The sequence below is a fragment of the Triturus cristatus genome, chromosome 8, assembly GCF_964204655.1.
Source record: "Triturus cristatus chromosome 8, aTriCri1.1, whole genome shotgun sequence".
Lineage (NCBI taxonomy): Eukaryota > Metazoa > Chordata > Amphibia > Caudata > Salamandridae > Triturus > Triturus cristatus.
In genome coordinates this window covers 739,281,394-739,299,601 of record NC_140591.1, presented here as the reverse complement: position 1 = coordinate 739,299,601, position 18,208 = coordinate 739,281,394, and the positions used below count along the sequence as shown (strand labels likewise).

The window sequence follows — 18,208 nt, the reverse complement described above, 5'->3', positions numbered from 1 at the left end:
GAAAAGGCCGAAATTACAGTCACAGAAAATGGCTGCATCTATAGAGAACGCTAAGAAGTGTTGGCAGCTTTTCCTCTGACCCTGGCCACTTTTACAAGCAATCCTATGATAGTCAGCAGGACCCACCCTAAAAAGGAAGGGGCATCCACTTGGACCCTTTCCACCTTTTCTAAATCTCGCCTGATCGAGCCTGATTGAGCACTGATTGAGCAGATAAGCACATGTCATTCTCATTTCAGAAAGGTATTGGTTAGCTTGCTGCTAGCAGCTCAGTTATGTTATGATGTTAGAGGCTATGCAAGGAATGCTTTAGTCCAGCGATATGCAGTTTTTATTGCGCCTTGCATTCAGCAGGAAGATCTTTAGCTTGAATCTGTGGCCTAGGTATTCACCTTGGTATTTCTTTTGGCACAAAGTGAAGGAGTATTTGAGAGAAAATGCACAATGTGTTTCTTATGTTGTTATGAACAACTTGTTACTCTTTCTCATTAAGCTTCAGCCACTGCAGAAATATATAAATAAGGGCTGACTTCCTGTAAGACGTGTCCAAAGCTGGGACGGAATAAAAGGAGACACTTGTAAATGATAGTGCTATCGTTTGAGAAAGGGTAAGTTGAGACTGACTTTCATGCGTATTCACAGACCAAGCATCATAAAGATACCAGCATGATCTTCATTGCGGGCTTAGAGCCGGTATTAGCTTTTGAGAGGTAAGAGGATTTTGAGGGCTCGTTGGTCTAGGGGTATGATTCTCGCTTTGGGTGCGAGAGGTCCCGGGTTCAAATCCCGGACGAGCCCTTTTCTTGGTACTCTTTTCAAGTTGTTTTGAAGTTTGCGTTTCAAAACCAACATCAATTTTTTCTTTGCAGTAGTGGATAATTCTTTGCTAGAGTCTCATGCTTCAGCCCTGCCCAGTCTGAGCTAATACCAAACATCTGGTCTTGCATGGCATGTACGAGCGTTCAGCTAGGGATGTCGGGCAGGTTGCATGAAAGAAATCTAAAGCCAGAGGCCCATGGAATAGCCAGTTCGGAGCAGTTTCATTACAGAAAAATCAACTGTAGGTATCTGTTTCTGTAGTGTAGTGGTTATCACGTTTGCCTCACACGCGAAAGGTCCCCGGTTCGAAACCGGGCAGAAACAGTTGTTATATTGTGTTGGCTACAATGTTGATAGGTGCCGTTTTGCCATGGAATTGTCCAAGCCCTGAAGATTATTTCATGCAATCTCGTTCCAAGAAAGGGAATTCTCTCAAAACACTAAAGTAATCGGCGTGTGGATGTATCTGTTGGTTCTCAGACCTTGCTTTCAAAAGAGCCCTGCAATCGGTTCACTGCTCTCCTAGAACAAGCATTAACATGGAGAATTGTTGGCACCAACAGGAATCTTATTTTAGTGGAGTGTTTCTGGCTTTGAGTGCAGAGGCCCTCGGCTCAATTCCAAGATGATCCTTCTCAAGGTGATGATACAAATGCATTGTCACCTTTACGTTTAATGTCAGAATCATTTATTTCCAGTTGGTGGTGTAAGAATGTTTGCAACAGTATGGCGATTTTTCCTAGCCATGCATGAATGAAAGCATATCACTCGCCTTTAGGTGTTTTTCTAATACATTGATATTTGCATCTTCCTTCCTAGCCTGCATGTTTGACTATCTTACAGGCTGCATGTAATAAGTATCACATCAGGGCCCTTCTTCTACTCAATTCACAACTGTTCTATCACGACATAGATAAGAAAGCTGCATCTGCTTTTGTTGTGTAGTGGTAATCAGGTTTACCTGACGTGTGAAAGCCCCATGCTTTGAAAGTACACAGTAACAAAGAAACCGATGACTTTTATAAAAAGGTGTCATGTGTGTCTCTTACTTTGCACAAAAAGTGCCAGAGATGACTTCATTTGCAGTCACTTGAAAAGTAGGGATTCTCCAATAAATGGTAAATGGTTGAAACAAATCTGAAGAAATGCATGACATACCTGTGTGTGTGTGTGTACGCATGTATGTATATATAGGGAGAGAGAGAGCGTCAATATAAACAGACTTTATTTCAATCAAGCTGTCTTTTCTATCCTTCAGGAGCAGAATGTTCTGATCATCAGCGCTCCAGAATGTAGTGTTTTCTTGGCAAGCATCACATATTGTGATGTGTTAGCTAAAAGTTCCATATCCTAGAGACTGATATATTCCTCTGTACTTGTACCTTGGGGATTCATCAAAACCTGGCATCATAAGCAGCTTTCTACTGCCACAGACTGGACAGCGAAACAATTTAAAATATCCCAGAAAAAGAAAATAAGCATGCTTAATCAGAGCTTTCTGGACAGGAAGGACATTTGAGCAAGTGAGGAATAAGCACTGCTTTTGTTAATTTGCATAGGCAGAATAGAGACTTCTGGGAAAAGGCCGAAATTACAGTCACAGAAAATGGCTGCATCTATAGAGAACGCTAAGAAGTGTTGGCAGCTTTTCCTCTGACCCTGGCCACTTTTACAAGCAATCCTATGATAGTCAGCAGGACCCACCCTAAAAAGGAAGGGGCATCCACTTGGACCCTTTCCACCTTTTCTAAATCTCGCCTGATCGAGCACTGATTGAGCAGATAAGCACATGTCATTCTCATTTCAGAAAGGTATTGGTTAGCTTGCTGCTAGCAGCTCAGTTATGTTATGATGTTAGAGGCTATGCAAGGAATGCTTTAGTCCAGCGATATGCAGTTTTTATTGCGCCTTGCATTCAGCAGGAGGATCTTTAGCTTGAATCTGTGGCCTAGGTATTCACCTTGGTATTTTTTTTGGCACAAAGTGAAGGAGTATTTGAGAGAAAATGCACAATGTGTTTCTTATGTTGTTATGAACAACTTGTTACTCTTTCTCATTAAGCTTCAGCCACTGCAGAAATATATAAATAAGGGCTGACTTCCTGTAAGACGTGTCCAAAGCTGGGACGGAATAAAAGGAGACACTTGTAAATGATAGTGCTATCGTTTGAGAAAGGGTAAGTTGAGACTGACTTTCATGCGTATTCACAGACCAAGCATCATAAAGATACCAGCATGATCTTCATTGCGGGCTTAGAGCCGGTATTAGCTTTTGAGAGGTAAGAGGATTTTGAGGGCTCGTTGGTCTAGGGGTATGATTCTCGCTTTGGGTGCGAGAGGTCCCGAGTTCAAATCCCGGACGAGCCCTTTTCTTGGTACTCTTTTCAAGTTGTTTTGAAGTTTGCGTTTCAAAACCAACATCAATTTTTTCTTTGCAGTAGTGGATAATTCTTTGCTAGAGTCTCATGCTTCAGCCCTGCCCAGTCTGAGCTAATACCAAACATCTGGTCTTGCATGGCATGTACGAGCGTTCAGCTAGGGATGTCGGGCAGGTTGCATGAAAGAAATCTAAAGCCAGAGGCCCATGGAATAGCCAGTTCGGAGCAGTTTCATTACAGAAAAATCAACTGTAGGTATCTGTTTCTGTAGTGTAGTGGTTATCACGTTCGCCTCACACGCGAAAGGTCCCCGGTTCGAAACCGGGCAGAAACAGTTGTTATATTGTGTTGGCTACAATGTTGATAGGTGCCGTTTTGCCATGGAATTGTCCAAGCCCTGAAGATTATTTCATGCAATCTCGTTCCAAGAAAGGGAATTCTCTCAAAACACTAAAGTAATCGGCGTGTGGATGTATCTGTTGGTTCTCAGACCTTGCTTTCAAAAGAGCCCTGCAATCGGTTCACTGCTCACCTAGAACAAGCATTAACATGGAGAATTGTTGGCACCAACAGGAATCTTATTTTAGTGGAGTGTTTCTGGCTTTGAGTGCAGAGGCCCTCGGCTCAATTCCAAGATGATCCTTCTCAAGGTGATGATACAAATGCATTGTCACCTTTACGTTTAATGTCAGAATCATTTATTTCCAGTTGGTGGTGTAAGAATGTTTGCAACAGTATGGCGATTTTTCCTAGCCATGCATGAATGAAAGCATATCACTCGCCTTTAGGTGTTTTTCTAATACATTGATATTTGCATCTTCCTTCCTAGCCTGCATGTTTGACTATCTTACAGGCTGCATGTAATAAGTATCACATCAGGGCCCTTCTTCTACTCAATTCACAACTGTTCTATCACGACATAGATAAGAAAGCTGCATCTGCTTTTGTTGTGTAGTGGTAATCAGGTTTACCTGACGTGTGAAAGCCCCATGCTTTGAAAGTACACAGTAACAAAGAAACCGATGACTTTTATAAAAAGGTGTCATGTGTGTCTCTTACTTTGCACAAAAAGTGCCAGAGATGACTTCATTTGCAGTCACTTGAAAAGTAGGGATTCTCCAATAAATGGTAAATGGTTGAAACAAATCTGAAGAAATGCATGACATACCTGTGTGTGTGTGTGTACGCATGTATGTATATATAGGGAGAGAGAGAGCGTCAATATAAACAGACTTTATTTCAATCAAGCTGTCTTTTCTATCCTTCAGGAGCAGAATGTTCTGATCATCAGCGCTCCAGAATGTAGTGTTTTCTTGGCAAGCATCACATATTGTGATGTGTTAGCTAAAAGTTCCATATCCTAGAGACTGATATATTCCTCTGTACTTGTACCTTGGGGATTCATCAAAACCTGGCATCATAAGCAGCTTTCTACTGCCACAGACTGGACAGCGAAACAATTTAAAATATCCCAGAAAAAGAAAATAAGCATGCTTAATCAGAGCTTTCTGGACAGGAAGGACATTTGAGCAAGTGAGGAATAAGCACTGCTTTTGTTAATTTGCATAGGCAGAATAGAGACTTCTGGGAAAAGGCCGAAATTACAGTCACAGAAAATGGCTGCATCTATAGAGAACGCTAAGAAGTGTTGGCAGCTTTTCCTCTGACCCTGGCCACTTTTACAAGCAATCCTATGATAGTCAGCAGGACCCACCCTAAAAAGGAAGGGGCATCCACTTGGACCCTTTCCACCTTTTCCAAATCTCGCCTGATCGAGCCTGATTGAGCACTGATTGAGCAGATAAGCACATGTCATTCTCATTTCAGAAAGGTATTGGTTAGCTTGCTGCTAGCAGCTCAGTTATGTTATGATGTTAGAGGCTATGCAAGGAATGCTTTAGTCCAGCGATATGCAGTTTTTATTGCGCCTTGCATTCAGCAGGAAGATCTTTAGCTTGAATCTGTGGCCTAGGTATTCACCTTGGTATTTCTTTTGGCACAAAGTGAAGGAGTATTTGAGAGAAAATGCACAATGTGTTTCTTATGTTGTTATGAACAACTTGTTACTCTTTCTCATTAAGCTTCAGCCACTGAAGAAATATATAAATAAGGGCTGACTTCCTGTAAGACGTGTCCAAAGCTGGGACGGAATAAAAGGAGACACTTGTAAATGATAGTGCTATCGTTTGAGAAAGGGTAAGTTGAGACTGACTTTCATGCGTATTCACAGACCAAGCATCATAAAGATACCAGCATGATCTTCATTGCGGGCTTAGAGCCGGTATTAGCTTTTGAGAGGTAAGAGGATTTTGAGGGCTCGTTGGTCTAGGGGTATGATTCTCGCTTTGGGTGCGAGAGGTCCCGGGTTCAAATCCCGGACGAGCCCTTTTCTTGGTACTCTTTTCAAGTTGTTTTGAAGTTTGCGTTTCAAAACCAACATCAATTTTTTCTTTGCAGTAGTGGATAATTCTTTGCTAGAGTCTCATGCTTCAGCCCTGCCCAGTCTGAGCTAATACCAAACATCTGGTCTTGCATGGCATGTACGAGCGTTCAGCTAGGGATGTCGGGCAGGTTGCATGAAAGAAATCTAAAGCCAGAGGCCCATGGAATAGCCAGTTCGGAGCAGTTTCATTACAGAAAAATCAACTGTAGGTATCTGTTTCTGTAGTGTAGTGGTTATCACGTTTGCCTCACACGCGAAAGGTCCCCGGTTCGAAACCGGGCAGAAACAGTTGTTATATTGTGTTGGCTACAATGTTGATAGGTGCCGTTTTGCCATGGAATTGTCCAAGCCCTGAAGATTATTTCATGCAATCTCGTTCCAAGAAAGGGAATTCTCTCAAAACACTAAAGTAATCGGCGTGTGGATGTATCTGTTGGTTCTCAGACCTTGCTTTCAAAAGAGCCCTGCAATCGGTTCACTGCTCACCTAGAACAAGCATTAACATGGAGAATTGTTGGCACCAACAGGAATCTTATTTTAGTGGAGTGTTTCTGGCTTTGAGTGCAGAGGCCCTCGGCTCAATTCCAAGATGATCCTTCTCAAGGTGATGATACAAATGCATTGTCACCTTTACGTTTAATGTCAGAATCATTTATTTCCAGTTGGTGGTGTAAGAATGTTTGCAACAGTATGGCGATTTTTCCTAGCCATGCATGAATGAAAGCATATCACTCGCCTTTAGGTGTTTTTCTAATACATTGATATTTGCATCTTCCTTCCTAGCCTGCATGTTTGACTATCTTACAGGCTGCATGTAATAAGTATCACATCAGGGCCCTTCTTCTACTCAATTCACAACTGTTCTATCACGACATAGATAAGAAAGCTGCATCTGCTTTTGTTGTGTAGTGGTAATCAGGTTTACCTGACGTGTGAAAGCCCCATGCTTTGAAAGTACACAGTAACAAAGAAACCGATGACTTTTATAAAAAGGTGTCATGTGTGTCTCTTACTTTGCACAAAAAGTGCCAGAGATGACTTCATTTGCAGTCACTTGAAAAGTAGGGATTCTCCAATAAATGGTAAATGGTTGAAACAAATCTGAAGAAATGCATGACATACCTGTGTGTGTGTGTGTACGCATGTATGTATATATAGGGAGAGAGAGAGCGTCAATATAAACAGACTTTATTTCAATCAAGCTGTCTTTTCTATCCTTCAGGAGCAGAATGTTCTGATCATCAGCGCTCCAGAATGTAGTGTTTTCTTGGCAAGCATCACATATTGTGATGTTTTAGCTAAAAGTTCCATATCCTAGAGACTGATATATTCCTCTGTACTTGTACCTTGGGGATTCATCAAAACCTGGCATCATAAGCAGCTTTCTACTGCCACAGACTGGACAGCGAAACAATTTAAAATATCCCAGAAAAAGAAAATAAGCATGCTTAATCAGAGCTTTCTGGACAGGAAGGACATTTGAGCAAGTGAGGAATAAGCACTGCTTTTGTTAATTTGCATAGGCAGAATAGAGACTTCTGGGAAAAGGCCGAAATTACAGTCACAGAAAATGGCTGCATCTATAGAGAACGCTAAGAAGTGTTGGCAGCTTTTCCTCTGACCCTGGCCACTTTTACAAGCAATCCTATGATAGTCAGCAGGACCCACCCTAAAAAGGAAGGGGCATCCACTTGGACCCTTTCCACCTTTTCTAAATCTCGCCTGATCGAGCCTGATCGAGCAGATAAGCACATGTCATTCTCATTTCAGAAAGGTATTGGTTAGCTTGCTGCTAGCAGCTCAGTTATGTTATGATGTTAGAGGCTATGCAAGGAATGCTTTAGTCCAGCGATATGCAGTTTTTATTGCGCCTTGCATTCAGCAGGAAGATCTTTAGCTTGAATCTGTGGCCTAGGTATTCACCTTGGTATTTCTTTTGGCACAAAGTGAAGGAGTATTTGAGAGAAAATGCACAATGTGTTTCTTATGTTGTTATGAACAACTTGTTACTCTTTCTCATTAAGCTTCAGCCACTGAAGAAATATATAAATAAGGGCTGACTTCCTGTAAGACGTGTCCAAAGCTGGGACGGAATAAAAGGAGACACTTGTAAATGATAGCGCTATCGTTTGAGAAAGGGTAAGTTGAGACTGACTTTCATGCGTATTCACAGACCAAGCATCATAAAGATACCAGCATGATCTTCATTGCGGGCTTAGAGCCGGTATTAGCTTTTGAGAGGAAAGAGGATTTTGAGGGCTCGTTGGTCTAGGGGTATGATTCTCGCTTTGGGTGCGAGAGGTCCCGGGTTCAAATCCCGGACGAGCCCTTTTCTTGGTACTCTTTTCAAGTTGTTTTGAAGTTTGCGTTTCAAAACCAACATCAATTTTTTCTTTGCAGTAGTGGATAATTCTTTGCTAGAGTCTCATGCTTCAGCCCTGCCCAGTCTGAGCTAATACCAAACATCTGGTCTTGCATGGCATGTACGAGCGTTCAGCTAGGGATGTCGGGCAGGTTGCATGAAAGAAATCTAAAGCCAGAGGCCCATGGAATAGCCAGTTCGGAGCAGTTTCATTACAGAAAAATCAACTGTAGGTATCTGTTTCTGTAGTGTAGTGGTTATCACGTTTGCCTCACACGCGAAAGGTCCCCGGTTCGAAACCGGGCAGAAACAGTTGTTATATTGTGTTGGCTACAATGTTGATAGGTGCCGTTTTGCCATGGAATTGTCCAAGCCCTGAAGATTATTTCATGCAATCTCGTTCCAAGAAAGGGAATTCTCTCAAAACACTAAAGTAATCGGCGTGTGGATGTATCTGTTGGTTCTCAGACCTTGCTTTCAAAAGAGCCCTGCAATCGGTTCACTGCTCACCTAGAACAAGCATTAACATGGAGAATTGTTGGCACCAACAGGAATCTTATTTTAGTGGAGTGTTTCTGGCTTTGAGTGCAGAGGCCCTCGGCTCAATTCCAAGATGATCCTTCTCAAGGTGATGATACAAATGCATTGTCACCTTTACGTTTAATGTCAGAATCATTTATTTCCAGTTGGTGGTGTAAGAATGTTTGCAACAGTATGGCGATTTTTCCTAGCCATGCATGAATGAAAGCATATCACTCGCCTTTAGGTGTTTTTCTAATACATTGATATTTGCATCTTCCTTCCTAGCCTGCATGTTTGACTATCTTACAGGCTGCATGTAATAAGTATCACATCAGGGCCCTTCTTCTACTCAATTCACAACTGTTCTATCACGACATAGATAAGAAAGCTGCATCTGCTTTTGTTGTGTAGTGGTAATCAGGTTTACCTGACGTGTGAAAGCCCCATGCTTTGAAAGTACACAGTAACAAAGAAACCGATGTCTTTTATAAAAAGGTGTCATGTGTGTCTCTTACTTTGCACAAAAAGTGCCAGAGATGACTTCATTTGCAGTCACTTGAAAAGTAGGGATTCTCCAATAAATGGTAAATGGTTGAAACAAATCTGAAGAAATGCATGACATACCTGTGTGTGTGTGTGTACGCATGTATGTATATATAGGGAGAGAGAGAGCGTCAATATAAACAGACTTTATTTCAATCAAGCTGTCTTTTCTATCCTTCAGGAGCAGAATGTTCTGATCATCAGCGCTCCAGAATGTAGTGTTTTCTTGGCAAGCATCACATATTGTGATGTTTTAGCTAAAAGTTCCATATCCTAGAGACTGATATATTCCTCTGTACTTGTACCTTGGGGATTCATCAAAACCTGGCATCATAAGCAGCTTTCTACTGCCACAGACTGGACAGCGAAACAATTTAAAATATCCCAGAAAAAGAAAATAAGCATGCTTAATCAGAGCTTTCTGGACAGGAAGGACATTTGAGCAAGTGAGGAATAAGCACTGCTTTTGTTAATTTGCATAGGCAGAATAGAGACTTCTGGGAAAAGGCCGAAATTACAGTCACAGAAAATGGCTGCATCTATAGAGAACGCTAAGAAGTGTTGGCAGCTTTTCCTCTGACCCTGGCCACTTTTACAAGCAATCCTATGATAGTCAGCAGGACCCACCCTAAAAAGGAAGGGGCATCCACTTGGACCCTTTCCACCTTTTCTAAATCTCGCCTGATCGAGCCTGATCGAGCAGATAAGCACATGTCATTCTCATTTCAGAAAGGTATTGGTTAGCTTGCTGCTAGCAGCTCAGTTATGTTATGATGTTAGAGGCTATGCAAGGAATGCTTTAGTCCAGCGATATGCAGTTTTTATTGCGCCTTGCATTCAGCAGGAAGATCTTTAGCTTGAATCTGTGGCCTAGGTATTCACCTTGGTATTTTTTTTGGCACAAAGTGAAGGAGTATTTGAGAGAAAATGCACAATGTGTTTCTTATGTTGTTATGAACAACTTGTTACTCTTTCTCATTAAGCTTCAGCCACTGCAGAAATATATAAATAAGGGCTGACTTCCTGTAAGACGTGTCCAAAGCTGGGACGGAATAAAAGGAGACACTTGTAAATGATAGTGCTATCGTTTGAGAAAGGGTAAGTTGAGACTGACTTTCATGCGTATTCACAGACCAAGCATCATAAAGATACCAGCATGATCTTCATTGCGGGCTTAGAGCCGGTATTAGCTTTTGAGAGGTAAGAGGATTTTGAGGGCTCGTTGGTCTAGGGGTATGATTCTCGCTTTGGGTGCGAGAGGTCCCGGGTTCAAATCCCGGACGAGCCCTTTTCTTGGTACTCTTTTCAAGTTGTTTTGAAGTTTGCGTTTCAAAACCAACATCAATTTTTTCTTTGCAGTAGTGGATAATTCTTTGCTAGAGTCTCATGCTTCAGCCCTGCCCAGTCTGAGCTAATACCAAACATCTGGTCTTGCATGGCATGTACGAGCGTTCAGCTAGGGATGTCGGGCAGGTTGCATGAAAGAAATCTAAAGCCAGAGGCCCATGGAATAGCCAGTTCGGAGCAGTTTCATTACAGAAAAATCAACTGTAGGTATCTGTTTCTGTAGTGTAGTGGTTATCACGTTTGCCTCACACGCGAAAGGTCCCCGGTTCGAAACCGGGCAGAAACAGTTGTTATATTGTGTTGGCTACAATGTTGATAGGTGCCGTTTTGCCATGGAATTGTCCAAGCCCTGAAGATTATTTCATGCAATCTCGTTCCAAGAAAGGGAATTCTCTCAAAACACTAAAGTAATCGGCGTGTGGATGTATCTGTTGGTTCTCAGACCTTGCTTTCAAAAGAGCCCTGCAATCGGTTCACTGCTCACCTAGAACAAGCATTAACATGGAGAATTGTTGGCACCAACAGGAATCTTATTTTAGTGGAGTGTTTCTGGCTTTGAGTGCAGAGGCCCTCGGCTCAATTCCAAGATGATCCTTCTCAAGGTGATGATACAAATGCATTGTCACCTTTACGTTTAATGTCAGAATCATTTATTTCCAGTTGGTGGTGTAAGAATGTTTGCAACAGTATGGCGATTTTTCCTAGCCATGCATGAATTTAAGCATATCACTCGCCTTTAGGTGTTTTTCTAATACATTGATATTTGCATCTTCCTTCCTAGCCTGCATGTTTGACTATCTTACAGGCTGCATGTAATAAGTATCACATCAGGGCCCTTCTTCTACTCAATTCACAACTGTTCTATCACGACATAGATAAGAAAGCTGCATCTGCTTTTGTTGTGTAGTGGTAATCAGGTTTACCTGACGTGTGAAAGCCCCATGCTTTGAAAGTACACAGTAACAAAGAAACCGATGACTTTTATAAAAAGGTGTCATGTGTGTCTCTTACTTTGCACAAAAAGTGCCAGAGATGACTTCATTTGCAGTCACTTGAAAAGTAGGGATTCTCCAATAAATGGTAAATGGTTGAAACAAATCTGAAGAAATGCATGACATACCTGTGTGTGTGTGTGTACGCATGTATGTATATATAGGGAGAGAGAGAGCGTCAATATAAACAGACTTTATTTCAATCAAGCTGTCTTTTCTATCCTTCAGGAGCAGAATGTTCTGATCATCAGCGCTCCAGAATGTAGTGTTTTCTTGGCAAGCATCACATATTGTGATGTTTTAGCTAAAAGTTCCATATCCTAGAGACTGATATATTCCTCTGTACTTGTACCTTGGGGATTCATCAAAACCTGGCATCATAAGCAGCTTTCTACTGCCACAGACTGGACAGCGAAACAATTTAAAATATCCCAGAAAAAGAAAATAAGCATGCTTAATCAGAGCTTTCTGGACAGGAAGGACATTTGAGCAAGTGAGGAATAAGCACTGCTTTTGTTAATTTGCATAGGCAGAATAGAGACTTCTGGGAAAAGGCCGAAATTACAGTCACAGAAAATGGCTGCATCTATAGAGAACGCTAAGAAGTGTTGGCAGCTTTTCCTCTGACCCTGGCCACTTTTACAAGCAATCCTATGATAGTCAGCAGGACCCACCCTAAAAAGGAAGGGGCATCCACTTGGACCCTTTCCACCTTTTCTAAATCTCGCCTGATCGAGCACTGATTGAGCAGATAAGCACATGTCATTCTCATTTCAGAAAGGTATTGGTTAGCTTGCTGCTAGCAGCTCAGTTATGTTATGATGTTAGAGGCTATGCAAGGAATGCTTTAGTCCAGCGATATGCAGTTTTTATTGCGCCTTGCATTCAGCAGGAAGATCTTTAGCTTGAATCTGTGGCCTAGGTATTCACCTTGGTATTTCTTTTGGCACAAAGTGAAGGAGTATTTGAGAGAAAATGCACAATGTGTTTCTTATGTTTTTATGAACAACTTGTTACTCTTTCTCATTAAGCTTCAGCCACTGAAGAAATATATAAATAAGGGCTGACTTCCTGTAAGACGTGTCCAAAGCTGGGACGGAATAAAAGGAGACACTTGTAAATGATAGTGCTATCGTTTGAGAAAGGGTAAGTTGAGACTGACTTTCATGCGTATTCACAGACCAAGCATCATAAAGATACCAGCATGATCTTCATTGCGGGCTTAGAGCCGGTATTAGCTTTTGAGAGGTAAGAGGATTTTGAGGGCTCGTTGGTCTAGGGGTATGATTCTCGCTTTGGGTGCGAGAGGTCCCGGGTTCAAATCCCGGACGAGCCCTTTTCTTGGTACTCTTTTCAAGTTGTTTTGAAGTTTGCGTTTCAAAACCAACATCAATTTTTTCTTTGCAGTAGTGGATAATTCTTTGCTAGAGTCTCATGCTTCAGCCCTGCCCAGTCTGAGCTAATACCAAACATCTGGTCTTGCATGGCATGTACGAGCGTTCAGCTAGGGATGTCGGGCAGGTTGCATGAAAGAAATCTAAAGCCAGAGGCCCATGGAATAGCCAGTTCGGAGCAGTTTCATTACAGAAAAATCAACTGTAGGTATCTGTTTCTGTAGTGTAGTGGTTATCACGTTTGCCTCACACGCGAAAGGTCCCCGGTTCGAAACCGGGCAGAAACAGTTGTTATATTGTGTTGGCTACAATGTTGATAGGTGCCGTTTTGCCATGGAATTGTCCAAGCCCTGAAGATTATTTCATGCAATCTCGTTCCAAGAAAGGGAATTCTCTCAAAACACTAAAGTAATCGGCGTGTGGATGTATCTGTTGGTTCTCAGACCTTGCTTTCAAAAGAGCCCTGCAATCGGTTCACTGCTCACCTAGAACAAGCATTAACATGGAGAATTGTTGGCACCAACAGGAATCTTATTTTAGTGGAGTGTTTCTGGCTTTGAGTGCAGAGGCCCTCGGCTCAATTCCAAGATGATCCTTCTCAAGGTGATGATACAAATGCATTGTCACCTTTACGTTTAATGTCAGAATCATTTATTTCCAGTTGGTGGTGTAAGAATGTTTGCAACAGTATGGCGATTTTTCCTAGCCATGCATGAATGAAAGCATATCACTCGCCTTTAGGTGTTTTTCTAATACATTGATATTTGCATCTTCCTTCCTAGCCTGCATGTTTGACTATCTTACAGGCTGCATGTAATAAGTATCACATCAGGGCCCTTCTTCTACTCAATTCACAACTGTTCTATCACGACATAGATAAGAAAGCTGCATCTGCTTTTGTTGTGTAGTGGTAATCAGGTTTACCTGACGTGTGAAAGCCCCATGCTTTGAAAGTACACAGTAACAAAGAAACCGATGACTTTTATAAAAAGGTGTCATGTGTGTCTCTTACTTTGCACAAAAAGTGCCAGAGATGACTTCATTTGCAGTCACTTGAAAAGTAGGGATTCTCCAATAAATGGTAAATGGTTGAAACAAATCTGAAGAAATGCATGACATACCTGTGTGTGTGTGTGTACGCATGTATGTATATATAGGGAGAGAGAGAGCGTCAATATAAACAGACTTTATTTCAATCAAGCTGTCTTTTCTATCCTTCAGGAGCAGAATGTTCTGATCATCAGCGCTCCAGAATGTAGTGTTTTCTTGGCAAGCATCACATATTGTGATGTTTTAGCTAAAAGTTCCATATCCTAGAGACTGATATATTCCTCTGTACTTGTACCTTGGGGATTCATCAAAACCTGGCATCATAAGCAGCTTTCTACTGCCACAGACTGGACAGCGAAACAATTTAAAATATCCCAGAAAAAGAAAATAAGCATGCTTAATCAGAGCTTTCTGGACAGGAAGGACATTTGAGCAAGTGAGGAATAAGCACTGCTTTTGTTAATTTGCATAGGCAGAATAGAGACTTCTGGGAAAAGGCCGAAATTACAGTCACAGAAAATGGCTGCATCTATAGAGAACGCTAAGAAGTGTTGGCAGCTTTTCCTCTGACCCTGGCCACTTTTACAAGCAATCCTATGATAGTCAGCAGGACCCACCCTAAAAAGGAAGGGGCATCCACTTGGACCCTTTCCACCTTTTCTAAATCTCGCCTGATCGAGCCTGATCGAGCAGATAAGCACATGTCATTCTCATTTCAGAAAGGTATTGGTTAGCTTGCTGCTAGCAGCTCAGTTATGTTATGATGTTAGAGGCTATGCAAGGAATGCTTTAGTCCAGCGATATGCAGTTTTTATTGCGCCTTGCATTCAGCAGGAAGATCTTTAGCTTGAATCTGTGGCCTAGGTATTCACCTTGGTATTTTTTTTGGCACAAAGTGAAGGAGTATTTGAGAGAAAATGCACAATGTGTTTCTTATGTTGTTATGAACAACTTGTTACTCTTTCTCATTAAGCTTCAGCCACTGCAGAAATATATAAATAAGGGCTGACTTCCTGTAAGACGTGTCCAAAGCTGGGACGGAATAAAAGGAGACACTTGTAAATGATAGTGCTATCGTTTGAGAAAGGGTAAGTTGAGACTGACTTTCATGCGTATTCACAGACCAAGCATCATAAAGATACCAGCATGATCTTCATTGCGGGCTTAGAGCCGGTATTAGCTTTTGAGAGGTAAGAGGATTTTGAGGGCTCGTTGGTCTAGGGGTATGATTCTCGCTTTGGGTGCGAGAGGTCCCGGGTTCAAATCCCGGACGAGCCCTTTTCTTGGTACTCTTTTCAAGTTGTTTTGAAGTTTGCGTTTCAAAACCAACATCAATTTTTTCTTTGCAGTAGTGGATAATTCTTTGCTAGAGTCTCATGCTTCAGCCCTGCCCAGTCTGAGCTAATACCAAACATCTGGTCTTGCATGGCATGTACGAGCGTTCAGCTAGGGATGTCGGGCAGGTTGCATGAAAGAAATCTAAAGCCAGAGGCCCATGGAATAGCCAGTTCGGAGCAGTTTCATTACAGAAAAATCAACTGTAGGTATCTGATTCTGTAGTGTAGTGGTTATCACGTTTGCCTCACACGCGAAAGGTCCCCGGTTCGAAACCGGGCAGAAACAGTTGTTATATTGTGTTGGCTACAATGTTGATAGGTGCCGTTTTGCCATGGAATTGTCCAAGCCCTGAAGATTATTTCATGCAATCTCGTTCCAAGAAAGGGAATTCTCTCAAAACACTAAAGTAATCGGCGTGTGGATGTATCTGTTGGTTCTCAGACCTTGCTTTCAAAAGAGCCCTGCAATCGGTTCACTGCTCACCTAGAACAAGCATTAACATGGAGAATTGTTGGCACCAACAGGAATCTTATTTTAGTGGAGTGTTTCTGGCTTTGAGTGCAGAGGCCCTCGGCTCAATTCCAAGATGATCCTTCTCAAGGTGATGATACAAATGCATTGTCACCTTTACGTTTAATGTCAGAATCATTTATTTCCAGTTGGTGGTGTAAGAATGTTTGCAACAGTATGGCGATTTTTCCTAGCCATGCATGAATTTAAGCATATCACTCGCCTTTAGGTGTTTTTCTAATACATTGATATTTGCATCTTCCTTCCTAGCCTGCATGTTTGACTATCTTACAGGCTGCATGTAATAAGTATCACATCAGGGCCCTTCTTCTACTCAATTCACAGCTGTTCTATCACGACATAGATAAGAAAGCTGCATCTGCTTTTGTTGTGTAGTGGTAATCAGGTTTACCTGACGTGTGAAAGCCCCATGCTTTGAAAGTACACAGTAACAAAGAAACCGATGACTTTTATAAAAAGGTGTCATGTGTGTCTCTTACTTTGCACAAAAAGTGCCAGAGATGACTTCATTTGCAGTCACTTGAAAAGTAGGGATTCTCCAATAAATGGTAAATGGTTGAAACAAATCTGAAGAAATGCATGACATACCTGTGTGTGTGTGTGTACGCATGTATGTATATATAGGGAGAGAGAGAGCGTCAATATAAACAGACTTTATTTCAATCAAGCTGTCTTTTCTATCCTTCAGGAGCAGAATGTTCTGATCATCAGCGCTCCAGAATGTAGTGTTTTCTTGGCAAGCATCACATATTGTGATGTTTTAGCTAAAAGTTCCATATCCTAGAGACTGATATATTCCTCTGTACTTGTACCTTGGGGATTCATCAAAACCTGGCATCATAAGCAGCTTTCTACTGCCACAGACTGGACAGCGAAACAATTTAAAATATCCCAGAAAAAGAAAATAAGCATGCTTAATCAGAGCTTTCTGGACAGGAAGGACATTTGAGCAAGTGAGGAATAAGCACTGCTTTTGTTAATTTGCATAGGCAGAATAGAGACTTCTGGGAAAAGGCCGAAATTACAGTCACAGAAAATGGCTGCATCTATAGAGAACGCTAAGAAGTGTTGGCAGCTTTTCCTCTGACCCTGGCCACTTTTACAAGCAATCCTATGATAGTCAGCAGGACCCACCCTAAAAAGGAAGGGGCATCCACTTGGACCCTTTCCACCTTTTCTAAATCTCGCCTGATCGAGCCCTGATCGAGCCGATAAGCACATGTCATTCTCATTTCAGAAAGGTATTGGTTAGCTTGCTGCTAGCAGCTCAGTTATGTTATGATGTTAGAGGCTATGCAAGGAATGCTTTAGTCCAGCGATATGCAGTTTTTATTGCGCCTTGCATTCAGCAGGAAGATCTTTAGCTTGAATCTGTGGCCTAGGTATTCACCTTGGTATTTTTTTTGGCACAAAGTGAAGGAGTATTTGAGAGAAAATGCACAATGTGTTTCTTATGTTGTTATGAACAACTTGTTACTCTTTGTCATTAAGCTTCAGCCACTGCAGAAATATATAAATAAGGGCTGACTTCCTGTAAGACGTGTCCAAAGCTGGGACGGAATAAAAGGAGACACTTGTAAATGATAGTGCTATCGTTTGAGAAAGGGTAAGTTGAGACTGACTTTCATGCGTATTCACAGACCAAGCATCATAAAGATACCAGCATGATCTTCATTGCGGGCTTAGAGCCGGTATTAGCTTTTGAGAGGTAAGAGGATTTTGAGGGCTTGTTGGTCTAGGGGTATGATTCTCGCTTTGGGTGCGAGAGGTCCCGGGTTCAAATCCCGGACGAGCCCTTTTCTTGGTACTCTTTTCAAGTTGTTTTGAAGTTTGCGTTTCAAAACCAACATCAATTTTTTCTTTGCAGTAGTGGATAATTCTTTGCTAGAGTCTCATGCTTCAGCCCTGCCCAGTCTGAGCTAATACCAAACATCTGGTCTTGCATGGCATGTACGAGCGTTCAGCTAGGGATGTCGGGCAGGTTGCATGAAAGAAATCTAAAGCCAGAGGCCCATGGAATAGCCAGTTCGGAGCAGTTTCATTACAGAAAAATCAACTGTAGGTATCTGTTTCTGTAGTGTAGTGGTTATCACGTTCGCCTCACACGCAAAAGGTCCCCGGTTCGAAACCGGGCAGAAACAGTTGTTATATTGTGTCGGCTACAATGTTGATAGGTGCCGTTTTGCCATGGAATTGTCCAAGCCCTGAAGATTATTTCATGCAATCTCGTTCCAAGAAAGGGAATTCTCTCAAAACACTAAAGTAATCGGCGTGTGGATGTATCTGTTGGTTCTCAGACATTGCTTTCAAAAGAGCCCTGCAATCGGTTCACTGCTCACCTAGAACAAGCATTAACATGGAGAATTGTTGGCACCAACAGGAATCTTATTTTAGTGGAGTGTTTCTGGCTTTGAGTGCAGAGGCCCTCGGCTCAATTCCAAGATGATCCTTCTCAGGGTGATGATACAAATGCATTGTCACCTTTACGTT

The 18,208-nt window shown here is 41.9% G+C and overlaps 7 non-coding genes across 7 annotated transcripts; all 7 read left to right on the top strand.

The window, feature by feature from the left end:
* Positions 1 to 726: 726 nt before the first annotated feature.
* On the top strand, positions 727 to 798 carry TRNAP-UGG (transfer RNA proline (anticodon UGG)). Its single transcript has one exon. It is a non-coding gene; the product is annotated as a tRNA-Pro (tRNA).
* A 2,659-nt stretch (positions 799 to 3,457) lies between these two features.
* On the top strand, positions 3,458 to 3,530 carry TRNAV-CAC (transfer RNA valine (anticodon CAC)). The gene has a single exon. It is a non-coding gene; the product is annotated as a tRNA-Val (tRNA).
* Positions 3,531 to 5,510: 1,980 nt separating this feature from the next.
* On the top strand, positions 5,511 to 5,582 carry TRNAP-UGG (transfer RNA proline (anticodon UGG)). Its single transcript has one exon. It is a non-coding gene; the product is annotated as a tRNA-Pro (tRNA).
* A 2,314-nt stretch (positions 5,583 to 7,896) lies between these two features.
* On the top strand, positions 7,897 to 7,968 carry TRNAP-UGG (transfer RNA proline (anticodon UGG)). Its single transcript has one exon. It is a non-coding gene; the product is annotated as a tRNA-Pro (tRNA).
* Positions 7,969 to 10,282: 2,314 nt separating this feature from the next.
* Positions 10,283 to 10,354, top strand: TRNAP-UGG (transfer RNA proline (anticodon UGG)). The gene has a single exon. It is a non-coding gene; the product is annotated as a tRNA-Pro (tRNA).
* A 2,315-nt stretch (positions 10,355 to 12,669) lies between these two features.
* Positions 12,670 to 12,741, top strand: TRNAP-UGG (transfer RNA proline (anticodon UGG)). Its single transcript has one exon. It is a non-coding gene; the product is annotated as a tRNA-Pro (tRNA).
* A 2,314-nt stretch (positions 12,742 to 15,055) lies between these two features.
* On the top strand, positions 15,056 to 15,127 carry TRNAP-UGG (transfer RNA proline (anticodon UGG)). Its single transcript has one exon. It is a non-coding gene; the product is annotated as a tRNA-Pro (tRNA).
* The last annotated feature ends 3,081 nt before the right edge of the window (positions 15,128 to 18,208 follow it).